Source organism: Rhinoraja longicauda, chromosome 12 (genome assembly GCF_053455715.1).
Source record: "Rhinoraja longicauda isolate Sanriku21f chromosome 12, sRhiLon1.1, whole genome shotgun sequence".
NCBI lineage: Eukaryota > Metazoa > Chordata > Chondrichthyes > Rajiformes > Arhynchobatidae > Rhinoraja > Rhinoraja longicauda.
The window spans coordinates 47,402,605-47,415,921 of NC_135964.1; the positions used below are offsets into that span (position 1 = coordinate 47,402,605).

The following is a 13,317-nucleotide window of genomic DNA, read 5'->3' on the forward strand; positions in this document are numbered from 1 at the left end:
CATATCTACGGGGGTTAGCTTGTTACTGGGGCAGCATGAAGGCACAGCAATTTGAGCTGCTGCTTCATTGCTCCAGGGAACTAGGTTCGATCCACCATCTCAGGGTGCTGTCCTTGTGGAGTTTGCAAGTCGATTCCTGCAAGGTACTCTGGTTTCATCCCATCTCTAAAAGATATGCTAGTAGGTTAACTGCTCTTGAAATCTTAGTGCAGGGAAGTGGTAGAAAGAATCAAAAGGGAAGCTGATAGAAGCAAGAATGAGTTGCATTATGCATTTTTATTATTAAGGAGGCCTATTCCTTCCCAAACCACCCTTTTAATATATCTGAAGAATCTTTTAGAATTTTCCTTTATCTTGCTTACCAGCTCCATTTCATGTCCTCCTGATTGCTTTCTTAAGTGTATTCCTACATTTGTTATACTTGGAGGAATTTGCTTGATCCTGACTCCCTAAATCTTGTTATTTTCAAATTGCTTGTTATTTTCTTTTTTTCTAAACATCTCACAACAGCATCAACATCACTCGTCAATCAGGGTTCCCCAACTTGCCAGTTTTGCCCTTAATAGGAATATGCAGCCCCTGTACATTTGCCATCTCCCTTTTTGAAAGCTTCCCACTTGCCAGCAGTCCACTTATCTGTAAGCAGATTCTCCCAATCAACCCCTGCAAGATCTGACCAAATACCTCCAAAATCAGTTTTGCCCCAATTTAGAAGCTTAACTGGTGGGCCAACCCTGTCCTTCCCCATAACCATTTAAAAACTAGTGGAATTTTGATCACATGATGCAACCTACTCTAGAATAGATAAAACCACATTATATCACATTTTATGATATGCAGCACAATATAGCAAGTGCTTTCATTATCAAGTGCAAAAAATGAATTACATTCTTTGATTTTCTGTTCAAACTCAGCAGAGTTCCTCCAGCACCGTGTTTTGTCCACTGAGTTACTCCACTATTTTTTACTCAAGTTTGTTGCATTTGCAGTTCCTTGTGTCTCCATCAAATATGCAGTTCAGCAGCATTAAGATTCTAAAAGCATGTAACTGAAAACAGGATTTTTTTCCTCCCAGAGGAAGTTACCTTCCGAGAATTCTCCTCCCCAGAAGATAGATTACAGAAGGTACTAAAAGAGGAAATAGATTAACTTTTGAACGATTAAGGAATTGAGGGCTTTGCACAATTAGGTCAGGAGAGCTGCAGTCTGGGGCAGATCAGCTATAATAACACATGTCAGGGCAGACTTGAGCAGCCAAGTGACCAACTCCTTTTGTTTAAGAAGTGTAAGAAAATAACTGCAGATGCTGGTACAAATCGAAGGTATATATTCACAAAATGCTGGAGTAACTCAGCAGGTCAGGCAGCATCTCGGGAGAGAAGGAATGGGCGACATTTCGGGTCGAGACCCTTCTTCAGACCTGAAGTGTGGTCTGAAGAAGGGTCTCGACCCGAAACGTCACCCATTCCTTCTCTCCTGAGATGCTGCCTGACCTGCTGAGGTACTCCAGCATTTTGTGAATAAACTCCTTTTGTTTCCTTCTTGTGTGCAAGTGTCAGAACATTTCAAATTAAGGCTGATCCTTTAAACTGCTGGCAGGCAAGATAATTGAAACATTCCAGAGGCTGATCCATTAAACTGAGCCCCAACTTATATATTTTTAAACATATGTGGAAGAAGCTCCTTCAAGTACCTATGGACATGTGGGATTGGAGTTCTCTTGACCTATTTTGTGTGGCACGCAAAGTGCTTGTCACTTCAACTATGAATTGCCTTTGGTTGCATTTAAGAACTTCAGGTCTTTTTAGCACTAGTACTAATTAATTTCCCTAATTTATTTATTATATGTTAACGATATATTGGTGTATTTACAGACTTGTTATGCTGCTGTAAATAAACATTTCATAGCGTTGTCAGCATTGGCATATGTCAATTAGACGCTGAAGAAAGACACAAAATGTTGGAATAACACAGCAGGACAGGCAGCATCTATGGAGAGAAGGAATAGATGACTTTTTGGGTTGAGACCCTTCTTCAGACTTGATATGGACAGATCTTTGGTGTAAACCGGCATCTGCAGCTCCTTCCTACACATTGTCAAATTAACACACTTGGCTTGAATATGAAAGGACAGGGAGGGGTGAATCATTGGAAATAAATTGAGCATTGGTACCAGCCGGAAAGCAGTGACAGGATCGGTCAAAGTCAGCATGGATTTTTTGAGGATGTAACAAGTAGAATGGATAAGAGAAAGCCAGTGGATGTGGTGTATCTGGACTTTGAAAAAGCCTTTGACAAGGTCCAACACAAGAAATTAGTGTGCAAAATTAGAGCACATGGTATTAGGGGTAGGGTATTGACAATGGATAGAGAACTGGTTGGCAGACAGGAAGCAAAGAGTAGGAATTAACAGGTTCTTTTCAGAATGGCAGGCAGCGACTAGTGGGGTGCTGCACTGCTCGGTGCTGGAACCCCAGTTGTTTGCAATATATATTAAGGATTTAGACGAGGGAATTAAATGTAACACCTCTAAGTTTGCGGATGACACAAAGCTGGGTGCAGTGTGAGCTGCGAGGAGGATGCCATGAGGCTGCAGGGTGACTTGGTCAGGTTGGGCGAGTGGGCAGGTGCATGGAAGATGCAGTATAATGTGGATAAATGTGAGGTTATCCACTTTCGTGGCAAGAACAGGAAGGCAGATTATTATCTGAATGGCATCAGATTAGGAGAAGGGGAGGTGCAATGAGACCTGGGTGTGCTTGTACATCAGTCACTGAAAGTAAGCATGCAGGTGCAGCAGGCAGTGAAGAAAGCTAATGGCATGTTGGCCTTCATTGCGAGAGGATTTGAGTTTAGGAGCAAGGAGGTCCTACTGCAGTTGTACAGGGCCCTGGTGAGATCGCACCTGGAGTAGTGTGTGCAATTTTGGTCTCCTAATTTGAGGAAGGAAATTCTTGCTATTGAGGGAGTGCAGTGTAGGATTACCAGGTTGGTGGGACTGACGTACGACGAAAGAATGGGTCAACTGGACTTGTATTCACTGGAATTTAGAAGGATGAGAGGGGAATCTTATAGAAACATACAACATTCTTAGAGGATTGGACAGGGTAGATGCAGGAAATACAGTCCCGATGTTGGGGTAGTCCAGAACCAGGGGTCACAGTTTAAGAATAAGGGGTAGGCCATTTAGGACTGAGATGAGGAAAAACCTTTTCACCCAGAGAGTTTGTGAATCTGTGGAATTCTCTGCCACAGAAGGCAGTGGAGGCCAATTATTCAAGAGAGAGTTAGATTTAGCTCTTAGGACTAACGGAAACAAGGGATATGGGGAAAAAGTAGGAGCGGGGTACTGATTTTGGATGATCAGCCATAATCATATTGAATGGTGGTGCTGGCTCGTAGGGCCGAATTGCCTACTCCTGCACCTATTGTCTATGTTTCTATTCCACTCCCTCTCCCCTGATTCTGAGTCTGAAGAAGGATCTCGACTCCGAAACGTTACCTACTCCCTCTCTCCTGTCCCGCTGAGTTACTCCAGCATTCAAGTCAAGTCAAGTTTATTTGTCACATACACATACACGATGTGCAGTGAAATGAAAGTGGCAATGCCTGCGGATTGTGCACAAAAAAGAATTACAGTTACAGCATATAAATTAAAGTTAATACAGAAAAGACAAAATGTAGTCCCTGGAGTTATAAAAGTTGACAGTCCTGATGGCCTGTGGGAAGAAACTCCGTCTCATCCTCTCCGTTTTCACAGCGTGACAGCGGAGGCGTTTGCCTGACCGTAGCATCTGGAACAGTCCGTTGCTGGGGTGGCAGGGGTCCCTCATAATCTTGCTTGCTCTGGATCTGCACCTCCTGATGTATAGGTCCTGCAGGGGGAGGAGTGTAGTTCCCATGGTACGTTCTGCCGAACGCACTACTCTCTGCAGGGCCATCCTGTCCTGGGCAGAGCTGTTCCCAAACCAGACTGTAATGTTGCCGGACAGGATGCTCTCTACAGCCCCAGAGTAGAAGCAATGAAGGATCCTCAGAGACACTCTGAATTTCCTCAGCTGTCTAAGGTGGTAAAGGCACTGCTTTGCCTTACCCACCAGTGCGGCAATGTGCGTTGCCCATGTCAGATCCTCTTTGATGTGGACTCCCAAGTATTTAAAACTGCTCACCCTATCCACAGTAGACCCATTTATCTCCAGTGGCGTGTACATCCTTGGATGTTTATCCCTTCTAAAGTCCACAATCAGCTCCTTAGTTTTAGTGACATTCAAGAGGAGGCTATTGTCCTTACACCAGAGTGCCAAATCAGCCACCTCCTCCCGGTAGGCCTTCTCATCGTTTTGTGTCTATCTCCATTATTCCTCCACTGGCATAAGGTGTTGTGGTGCACTTTACAATATCAATTGCATAAATAAACAGGACTATCAGGACATCACGCACTTACCACTGAGATCAGTCCCTCCAAGTTCCAAAGTAGAAATTATTTAAATGTCAAGTATTGGAAGCATTGCTGAAGATGTCACCTCACAAAATGATGAACTTTGGTGAGACAGCGCTGGGAAGACGGCGTCAAGCGGAATTAAATGGCCCTCCTCGTCTCATTGATAAAGTGGCCACCAGATAGACTCAGGAGGTCGCCATGGTCACTGAGACAACCTAACCTGACTGTTGGAACCAGTGGGCCAATCCTAATACGCCCCAGGGTGAGCTCCAGTCTCTGGTTGGTCTAAAGTGCCGTCAATCATGGGATCCCGCCCATTATAAAGTTAGGTTGAACGGCCGCGAGTCGGCGGAAGCTGACGGATAGGGGGCGGGTCCCTCGACTGCCGTCTTCCGATTGGCCATCCGCTGTCTGGGGCGGAGCCAGCCAGGGCTTCACCGATAGGCGGGGGCGCCGTCCATCAGCGGGTGGACGTCCGTCATTTCCGGAGGCGGGCTGGGCTTTGAGGGCGAGCGTCGAGTAACGTCAGTGAGAGAGAAAAAAAGGAGAGAGAGAAAATAAAGAGAGAGAGAAAAAAAAATAAAGAGAGAGAAAAATAAAGAGAGAGAAAGAGCGAAAGAAAAAGAAAAGAAAGAAAAAAGAAAGATAGCGAGAAGGGTTGTGAAGGGAAGGGAAGCCTTTGGGCGGCAACGGAGGAGGAGGAGGAGAGGAGGAGAGGAGGAGGGCGGGGGGAAGAGAGAAGAGAGCAGCGTTTATCACCAGACACTAGGCAACGAGTGGAGAAAGTGGGGGTGGTTTCGTGCCGTGTCGCCCCACGGACGGCAGCGACGGCAGATCGAGAGGTCGTCCCTCCACTGCAAACCCAGCTGAGGGGAGGCAGGCAGGCAGTGGCTGCCGCCGCCGCCGCCGCCGCCGCCGAGCCGCACTCGGCTAGCCCTTGCGAGATGAGGTAAGCGGCTCTCCTCTCCCAGAGGAGCTGCAGTGGCCTCCTGTTATTCCCGGGGTGGGAGTGCTTGATGCAAGCGTGCGGCTACTATTGATTTATTTTTAAACGTATCCATGCTTCTTGCGGCTCTGTTTTGTCTTTAAGAGTGAATTTTGCCTTTTGGGTTTATGTGTTTATTAAAAGTGAGGGAGAGCTGGTGGCTGTGGTTTTGTGAAGAAGGTGAAGAAGACTTGGTTGGGGGGGTACCCAAAGGTAGGAGGTTTGTACTGAATGGGTTTTGTCCTGTTGTTTTTCCCTAATCGCTGTTTCATGGACTACAGGGTAAAACGTGGTGAAATCAAGGTTGATTTAGATCCGTCCTCTGTGCCTGCCTTTCCCATTTCCTCTGGTGCAGAATGGATTGGGCCCAGGGAGTAAGAGAATATTAAGTGTAATCCGATACAAATGTTTTTGGACCATTGTAACACGCGGGCAGTCTTTTTTTCACGTTGTATTTACTAGCGTAATTTTGTATCTATCTCGTCAGATTCGTTTTATACTTGTGTCAAGAATAACCAATCTATATCTAAACAATTATGGATCACTCACAGTATTTGCTATTAACCTAATGCAGTAGCATTTAAAGGAGATCCCTGAAGATCTAAAACATGCTGTTTTTATTTGAGCTTAAACGAATACTTCGTGGAGAACATAGAAGAATTTATTGTTTTTTAAAATAAATGAAGGATTCTGCATCTGTTTATAATCTTTAAAAAAAACACCCAATGTTGTCTAAAAATGACTGATCCTGAAGGTTAACTGTTCACAATCTGTAGTTAATATATTTTAACACCCGTTTAAGAGTCATTCTTACTTGGAATAAATTATTTGGGGCTTTCAGATTCTGCAATATCTGAAATTAAACATTGGTATTCATAATTCTGTTCTACACAATGAAATGAGTAACCACTTTTAGGATTAGCTAAGACGTAAGAATTGTGGCCATTAATCATGGTGCCACTGACTAAATAACCTGACGCGTTTTGGCAAATAAGCTCGGAGCAATAAAATTTTAATTATGTGGTAGTTTTTTTTGTTTGAGAATTAATGATCTAGGAAATGTATAAATTTGACTTTGTAAGGACAATGATCTGAGATGAACACAACATTTGAGATTAAAAATTATCAGTGTCATGTAGTTATTCATACATATAAATTTACTTAATATAATAATCTGCATATTTCAGTTTTTAAAATTTAATTTTGTTTATTTTGGATAGTTCAACAAATGGATTTGGATTTTTACTAGAAATGCTTAATCAAAGATCCATATGATTACTTAAGGCACAGAATGAAGCAATTTGGTGCTTGAAGTTCATTGACCTACTAGACCATTCTAATCTAATTTTCCTCCGCTTATTAAAAAGTTTTCTTTCCGATAGCATCCCTCCCCTTACGTTTCCCAAGAATTTAAAAACAGTTTCCCCCTGCTCCTCAAACCATCTACTCATAAGAACAGCTTCCCCTGTTTATCCACACTCTTTTATCAAATCTCTCAACCTTTGTTTCTGAGAACAATTCTAGTATCTCCATCATAACTTCATAGCTGAAATCCATCATCCCCCCCCCCCCCCCCCCCCACCAGAAACATTTTTGTAAATCTTTTCAGTGACCCCCTCCAGGATATTGCAGCTCCCTTTAAGTTTGATGACCAGAAATGGAATGCAATACTCCAAGTGCAATAAATATGTGTTTTGGTCAGATTCATACCTTCTGTTTCTTTTTATGAATGCCAGGATCCCATATGCTCTACTAAGTAATAGCCAGTTCTTGGGTTACCTACGAATTTGGAAATGTCCATCTTCTCTAATAGATACGATGTATACAGTATTCTGTCTTAATGAATGTCGTGAAACATTTTATTATTGCCAGCTTGTAAGATGCTTTTACAATCTGTGGAAGGCTTTGCATAAAGTCAGGTTTCTGTAAGTCTGGACATTTTTAACAGGGGAGCCCCTTGCTCTTTCAACAAGCCCTTACATTGACAGACACTACAGATTGCAGATGCTGCAATCCACAGAGAAAACAAACCACTATAGGAACTCAGTAGATTGGAGGGGCAGGTATTATCAATGTCTTTGGGTCATGATTCAACATTGACAATTCATTTCCATACCCCACCTCTACCACCCCCCAACTCAGATGCCACTTTTCTTGCTGCATTCTTCCATCAGTTTGATTTTTGCCATTATACCTAAAAGGAATTATGTACATGGGTGCCTAGGTCTCTTCTGCTTTTACATACTTTGTAAGAACTATGTCATTTAGAAGGAATAAGGAGAGATTATATTTAACTTGCCCCTTGAGCTAGCCTACTTGATGTATTGACGTCTGTTACAATTGTCCTTGCTTTCCTACGATTTTCAGCTTTAAAATCGGTGGCAAATTTGAAAGTTTTGTCAATTGTACCCAAATCATTGAGCAATAAAGGATTGAGGATACTGGAATCCTGAACAAAACAAAGTGTTGGAGTAATATACCGACCGGGTCATGCAGCATCTCTGGAGGGAATGGACACAAGGAGCCTTTGATGTGTAGCAAACAAAGGGTTTGCTCTCAGCAGGGGCTCCCATGGAATAACATTGTCCACTATATTCCAATCAGATGGAACAGCTGTTTACTGCAATGGTCACCTGTCCATGTTCTCCAGGGATGCCGCCTGCCCTGCTGAGTTACTCCAGTGCGTTCTTTTTTTTTGTAAACCCACATCTGCAGTTCCTTGCTTATACGACAATGCTCTGCTTTCTGGCTTTAATACAACTTCCGATCCTTTGTACTAATGATCCTTTAATTGAGTAAGCTGCCTTTAGTTTATAACTTTATCATTCATGTTGTGAAAATCCATATAGACAAATCTGTGTTCCCTTTAATAAGCTCTGTTATCACATGAAAAAATTCAATCAGTTTAGCTAAACAGAATTTGCCTTTAAAGCAATCTGTGCTGGCTCTCCTTTATCAACTCTTTAGTTTTCCAAGTGCCTATTAATGTTTTCACTGATTATTGTTTCTGGAGGTTTTCCCACAACAGAGGTTAAACTGGCAGGCTTGTAGTTACCTGATGTGTCTATGTACACTTCACGCTGCCTCAGTAAGGCCACAATCAAGGACCAGCTTCGCTCCAGACGCTCCCTCTTCTCCCCTCTCCCATCAGACAAGAGACATCGAAGTGTGGAAATGCGCACACCTCCAGACTCGGGGACAGTTTCTTCCCAGCTGTTTTCGGGCAACTGAACCAATCTCTCACAAACTAGAGAGCGACCCTGGCCTACCATCAAACAATCTGTAATCAGACTTTACTGGACTTTATCTTGCACTAAATATTTTTCCCTTTATCCTGTTTTTGTACACTGTGGATAGTTTGATTGTAATCATGTAAGTCTTTCAGCATAACAAAAGGCTTTTCACTGTACCTCGGTACACCTGATTATAAACGAACTAAACTACCTGGTTTTGAATGTGTAATCAGATTTGGCATCCTTCTGGCTTCTCTCCTACATCGGAGGAGGATTGGAATACTATAGCAAGTCCTTTTAGTTTTAGAGATACTGAATGGCAACAAGCCTTTTGGCCCACCAAATCCATGATGACTGTTTGCACTAATTCTATATTATCCCACTTTTTCACTTTAATCCACTCCCTACACTAGGGGCAAATATTACAGAGTCTAATTAACTTATAAACCCACACATCTTCAAGATATGGAAGGAAACCAGAGCACCTGCAGGAAATCCACACAGTCGCAGGGAGGACATGCAAACTCCACACAGACAGTACCCGAGGTCAGGATTGAACTCCTGTGTCTGGCACTGTGAAGCAGCAGCTCTACCAGCTGTGCCACTGTGTCTTTGTGATCTCCAACAACTCCCCTCGTCCAATTCCCCCCCCCCCCCAAAAAAAATCCAAACCCAAGCCCCATTTCAGCAACCCAGGCTGCATCTTAAAAATCCCAACAGGACTAAAAACTTTCTGCATAACCAGCATTTCTACTCGCTCCTATCTATTTTCACAACATCCTTTATCTCACAACGCCTCCCTTTCTACTGAGAATTTAACAGCAGCATCTTCCTTGGTAGAAACTGATTACAAAGTACTCATTTAATGTTACCTTCATGAAAAGTAACAAGCTCTCTAATTCTGAAGGGAAAAAATTCCATGATGAACCAAAGTTTGAAAGTTCTTTGCTAGTTCGACAATATTTCTAAATAAGAGCTTTCCATTCTTGTTATTAGATTGCTGAATAGTTTCAGATGTGAAAGTTAAAAAAACTAGATGCTGGAAATCTAAATTAAAACAAAATGCTGGACGTACTCAGAAGGTCAGTTGCTCTGGCTGACAAAGTCTTATATTAGCTGTGCAGTTTGAAATGGCGGTGTTGGGAAGTGAAAACTTAGAAAAATGCTCTGTTTAATCATCGTCTTTTCTGGTGCAAGTAAATACTGTAACTCTTCGTCTGTTCTCTTCATGATTACCTTCCTGCTATTAGTAGGAATAAAATGTGTTATGTTTTAAGTCAATTCTGAATTAATGTGCCCTTGTATTGTGCCAGAGGTGATGCACAGTCAGTCTTGGGCATTCATTGTGCAACAGTTAAGCGGCTGTAAAAGGAAGTTGTAAGATTTGAAGCAGACTGCCTACTGCTTCTTTTTGACTTGCAGGGTTACTAAATTGCATTGGGAAATGCCTCTTCAGAGTTAATAAAATTGGGAAGTTTGCTTCTCAGTAGACAGAAATCACATCAAGTTCACAACTTATTGCTCCAATATCCCATGTTTAACATTTTCATTAAACACGGGAAGGAATTTTTAAATTAAAATAAAAATATTCATTGGTTTATGATTTAATTATGTAGACGATATCCACTGCGCCAGTCTTGAGTCTCAATAGTTAATTCCAATTGCTTAAAAGTTGAAAACACCGTGCTACTTTTTCGCGGTGTGTTTTGTAACTGATGAAACTGAAGCAAAGTATATTTGTGAATATGAAAACAGTACCTTACTGGCTGGATTGACCAGCTTGTTACATCCTCACAGATTTTTCTGTGAATTCAGCTGTACTTACAAAGGTACAATGTATGGTAAATATGACACTATGGCAGCACAGTGGCGCAGCGGTAGAATTGCTGCCTTACAGCACCAGAGACCTGTATGCATGTGCTGTCTGTACAGAGTTGGTACGTTCTCCCTGTGACCACATATTCCAAAGATGTATGGGTTTTTAGGTTAATTGGCTTTGGTAAAATTGTAAATTGTCCCTAGTGTGTAGGATAGCGTTAGTCTGCAGGTTGATCACTGTTCGGTGTGGACTCGGTGGGCCGAAAGATATGTTTCCACGCTGAATCTCTCAAGACTATACACAGAAGTAGTTCCATAAATTTATATTTGGAGGTTCAGTTGGTATTTAACTATAGGGAATCAAAGGAGCAGCTGCACATGTTATTTCAAACAAATGCATATTTTAATGTGGGTGCAACCATCTGATCTAGACTCTCATGTCCACTGACGGCCCACCAATCCCTTATATGGGAGGGGTAGTTTAAAGTAGACAATTAACCCAACAACCCTCTTTGTAGTGTGGGAGGAAACTGGCCACTCTGGGAAGCCACATAGTCACAGGGAAAATAGTGCTGCCTGTGTGGCATAGTGCTGCTGTGTGGAGTTTGCAACGAGGTCATTATTGAACCCAGGTTGCTGGAGCTGAGAGAAAGCTGCACTACTTGCCACAATACTGTCCCTCCTTTAGGAATTGTACGATGTGAAGTTTTATCTTTAAAATTGGCATAAAATTAACACTAATCTATTGAATAAATTGAAACTGAGTGTTAGCCCATAATTTAAGGGCAGCATAATGGTGCAGCAGTAGAGTTGCTGCCTTAGAGCGCTTGCAGCACCAGAGACCGGGGTTTGATCCCAACTACGGGTGCTGTCTGTACGGAGTTTGTACGTTCTCCCCGTGACTGCGTAAGTTTTCTCCAAGATCTTCAGTTTCCTCCACACTCCAAAGACTTGCAGGTTTGTTGGAAAATTGGCTTGGTATAAGTGTAAATTGACCCTAGTGTGTGTAGGATAGTATTAATGTGCGGGGATCGCTTGTCGGTTGGACCGTTGGGCCAAAGGGCTTGTTTCCGCGCTGCATCTTTAAACTAAAAATTTGACATTTGAGGAAATTAAAGGCTTATTTTTACATTCTACTGCCTCGTAGTTTTTTATTAATACGAATGGAGCATTTTCTTTTATCAATTTTGGCTTTGCATTTGTTTGTATTGTCCATTTTGAATTTTTGTTCAAGATGTTTATTTGAGTGATACCAGGGTTGAGACGCTTTAGTTGTATGGATAGGTCACAGGAGCATGGGGTCATTTTCCTCAGCACAGAAGAAAATGTGAGGAGATCTGTTTAAAGATATTTAAAATAATGAATGGTCTAGATAGTAGGCAGGGAGAAACCTTGTAATTCGCGGAAGGGCAATGTGCCAGGTTTATTGGCAAAAGCACCAGTGAAGGACTGCCTTCTGTGTTGCTGTGGAAATGCTGACAATACTCAATGGGTAAGACAGGATGTGTGGAGCGATTTTAGAGTTAACTTTTCACATCGTTAACTTTTTTTCTAGAGCCATCTGGTTGACCCTGATATTTTCTGCACAGTTAGCATGCATCTTTGAAATGTGTTAGTTCCTACGTTGCCTAAAAAATATACTGCGTAAATATTGAACTCAGCTAGTGAACTCTTGGGGCAGTATTCCATATTTCCGTTTTGCTTTTGCAGGCACTTTTGTGGTTGTACTGTCTGTCAATTTTTCTGAATTGAGAGCAGTTACTTATCTGTCATACTTGTCTGGGTTACCGCACCTATTTAAATACAGATGTGCAGATCTCCTGTGGCTGAACTTGCAGTGAGATCAGCCTTGCTGTATCTGTCATTTACATGCTGCTAGTTCTTTTTTTAGTGGCTAAGACTTGCGTTTACTTCCCTAATTTTTTTTTGTCCTGCTTTCCCAATATGCTTACATTCTTGTTGCATGCTGCTTCATTTTAATTAATCACTACATATTATATTTTATCCCTTCCCTTTCAGCCAATCTTCTTCCTCCCCCGCCCAAATGTTTCATTGGTGTTTCATCAGTGAAGAATGGGTGGGGGAGAATTTGGTTCAGTGCCAAGGGAAGACTTTAAGACATGGATGTGAAGAATTATCTTGTTGGGAACTGAGGACAGTAACAGATGCACATTAGCTATTTCTGATTAGTTTATGTAGACAATGTTTGGGAGGGTTGGGATCCTTCTGCATACTGACTGACATTGCCTTTTGTTTAATTTTGAGATGCAATATGGAGACAGGCCATTTGGCCCACCGAGACCATCTATCACCTGTAGTAGTTTTGCATCCTACACATTAGGGGCAATTTACAGAAGCCAATTTATCTCCAAACCTGCATGTCTTTAGAAAATGGGAGGAGATCAGAGCACCTGGAGAAAACCCACACGGTCATAGGGAGAGTGTTCAGACTCCCCACAGACAGCACCTGTAGTCAGGATTGACCTCTGGTCTCTCGTGCTGTAAGGCAGCAGCTCTACCGCTGTGCCACAGTTGTTTATTTTCTTCCACAGACCTGCTGAGTTCCTTCAGTTTCTTTTTTACAAAAGATTCCAACACCTGCAGCCTCTTGTATCTCTGATTAGTCTAAGCTGTTGTCAGCATGTTTAGATTTTTTTTCTGCAGTAAATCTCTTCTCTCCTCACCTGCTGGGCAGATGACAGAAAAGCTTAAAAGCACATACTGTCAGGTATGCGAACAGCCTCATTATTATCAAATTACTGAATGGACCTCTTGTATGTTAAGGGTGTAGTTGTGATATCCCAACGTACCTCATTGCGGCCCTTGTAATTTTTTTTATA

General features: G+C 42.2%; 2 protein-coding genes across 8 annotated transcripts in view; one reads left to right on the forward strand and one right to left on the reverse strand.

Moving 5' to 3' along the window:
• cryzl1 (crystallin, zeta (quinone reductase)-like 1) overlaps window positions 1–4,646 on the reverse strand; it is a 47,737-nt gene extending 43,091 nt beyond the window's left edge. For all 3 annotated transcript variants that reach the window (XM_078408794.1, XM_078408793.1, XM_078408792.1), the window contains exon 1: window positions 4,445–4,646. The gene's annotated coding sequence lies outside the window, so the exon portion shown is untranslated. The remainder of the gene's footprint in view (window positions 1–4,444) is intronic.
• A 338-nt stretch (window positions 4,647–4,984) lies between these two features.
• Window positions 4,985–13,317, forward strand: part of itsn1 (intersectin 1 (SH3 domain protein)) — a 165,107-nt gene continuing 156,774 nt past the window's right edge. For 4 of the 5 annotated variants that reach the window (XM_078409696.1, XM_078409695.1, XM_078409698.1 and 1 more), the window contains exon 1: window positions 4,985–5,390. The gene's annotated coding sequence lies outside the window, so the exon portion shown is untranslated. The remainder of the gene's footprint in view (window positions 5,391–13,317) is intronic. The other variant, XM_078409699.1, reaches the window with a different exon arrangement.